General features: G+C 39.5%; 1 pseudogene; it reads left to right on the top strand.

The window, feature by feature from the left end:
• Positions 1 to 531: 531 nt before the first annotated feature.
• On the top strand, positions 532 to 1,734 carry LOC148918008 (disease resistance protein ADR2-like; annotated as a pseudogene).
• Positions 1,735 to 2,323: the final 589 nt, after the last annotated feature.

Raw genomic sequence — 2,323 nt, 5'->3', positions numbered from 1 at the left:
CTTGTGCATGTGACCAAGGGTCTGATGTGGACCTATTGCCCTCCTTTGTTTAGGCAGGAGGGGCTGAAGACGGATATTGTGCTTTTTAGGGTGTTTTCAAATAAAGTGCATTTCAAATTTCCTGTAAATTTTCGTATTAATTAATAAGTTAATTTGCCGATTGGGTTGTTCAAACAGGTATTCTAGTTGAGCAATCATTTGTAACTTCGTAACACCTTTAGCTTGGGTCTTATGTGGACCTATTGCCCTCCTTTACATAACCATATTTCGCTGACGAGTGACTGGGATGGAATCCGAGCCGACTTGGGGTCTAGCTCTGTAGTGGAAGCTGAGCCGTGGGGATTTACAGCCGATTGTGTTTAGCTTGGGATTCAAGGTGCATGCTCCTTGAGGTTGAATGGGATTGTAGTTGCTTTGTTGCTCTGATCAAATTCTTCTTCTTATTCTTCTTCAGCTTCTCTGTTAGCATCTTTCATCTCCTCTTCTTCGTCAGCTATCAAGACATTTCCGCTTTCAAGCAAGCACTCATCATTAGCTTGGAATCCAAGTCCTCATGGAGATAAGTCAATGACACTCCTCTTGACTTTCCTTAGTATTTGCATCGATCCAACCCTACTTTTCTTATCTGTAATCATGCTTTACATTTGGAAGGGAACCAGGGTATGATACTAATCTCTCTCTCTCTCTCCACAAGTTTATGTATCATTATATATACTCAACCAAAATAATTGCCATCTTTTTCAAACAGTTTCTTCTAGGACTGAAAATTCTTAATCTCAGTCATTCACATAGCCTTGTGACAACCCCCGACTTGTCAGGAGTCCCTAACCTTGAGAAATTGATTCTTAAAGACTGCATAAATTTGGTTGTGATTGATGAATCCCTTGGAAACCTAGAGAAACTCATCTTCTTGAATCTAAAAGACTGCAGAAGTCTCATGAAGCTTCCAACAAGAATTAGCATGTTCAGATCTCTTCAGGAACTTGATCTTTCTGGGTGCTCAAAGCTTGTGCTTAATACCAGTACGACTGCTGCTAATCACTTACACTCTACAACTAGAGTTAGGAAGAAATTAAATATGTTATCAGAAAAAATTAAAATCAGCCAGTTTGTCCATGAAAATCTGGCCAAATTGCTTAGGAACCTAAAGTATGGCTGACTGCAATCTGTCAGAGATTCCTGGTGATCTTAGTATCTCGTCCTTGTTGAAGCATTTGAATCTAAGTAGAAACCCAACTCTGAGGCTACCAGAAAACATGAACGGTCTTATTATGCTCCAGACTCTTGAGATACAAGGTTGCACAAAGCTACGCACTCTTCCAAAGCTCCCACGGAGTCTAAGAAAATTGCATGCAAGTTATTGTACATCACTTGAAAGAATAACGAATCTACCAAACATGTTTGAATCATTGGATTCAAGTCTTTGGAAATGCAAGAAGTTACATGAAGTTCAAAGCTTGTTCAACATAAATCCATTGGGAAGGGTTGACATAGAAATGATCAGTGATATGGGCCTGTTTAATTTGGAATCCACAGGAGGAAGTACTGAAGTTGAAATGACCAACTACCTGACATGTACAACAAGGAAGGGGCTCTCTCTCTCTCTCTCTCTCTCTGTGTTTGAATAATTAACTTGTCATTGTAACATATGATTTATATGAAACAGGCACTGTATGAATGTGCCATAATTAGTATTTTTGTTCATGGAAACAAAATTCCAGATTGGTTCACCTACAGGAGCATGGGTAATTCTGTTTTGTCTATTATTCTACCTTCACATCTTAATCTCAAGATCCGAGGGTTAAATGTATGTGTTATGTATTCACGCCGCCCATTTTGGTTTAGTGCTACAAACTTTCTTAAAGTTAGTAATGAGACCAAAGGTCTTAAGTGGACCTATTGCCCAGTTGCAGCAGGTCTCCCAAAAAAGAACCAAGACATGCTATGGCTAAGCCACTGGCGGTTTGAAAATGATGAATTGGAGGAAGGAGAACAAGTACATGTTTCGATAAATGAGGAATTTAGTTTCTGGGCAAAGTGAAAATATAACAATCCAACAGGAAACACCTCCTTCGAGCCAGATTGCGGCTGCTGGAAATGCATCAGCATCAGCATCCAAGTATCAATTCGGGGCGGGCAAATATTTTCTATCCAACCATCGGGCTCGTATTCATCAATGAAAATTCTCAAATAGCCAGATGAACCCAGCTTATCTTGAATATTCATACTTATTTGATCAAGATGTTCATCCTCCACGAAAATGATTACATCTGTTCGAAAGAATCTTAGACTGCTCACGCTCCTTTTATGTAGGCATAGAGTG

The sequence above is a fragment of the Prunus mume genome, linkage group LG4 (assembly GCF_029339155.1).
Source record: "Prunus mume cultivar Tortuosa linkage group LG4, ASM2933915v1, whole genome shotgun sequence".
Taxonomy (NCBI): Eukaryota; Viridiplantae; Streptophyta; class Magnoliopsida; order Rosales; family Rosaceae; genus Prunus; species Prunus mume.
This window is presented reverse-complemented; position numbering and strand designations above follow the sequence as displayed.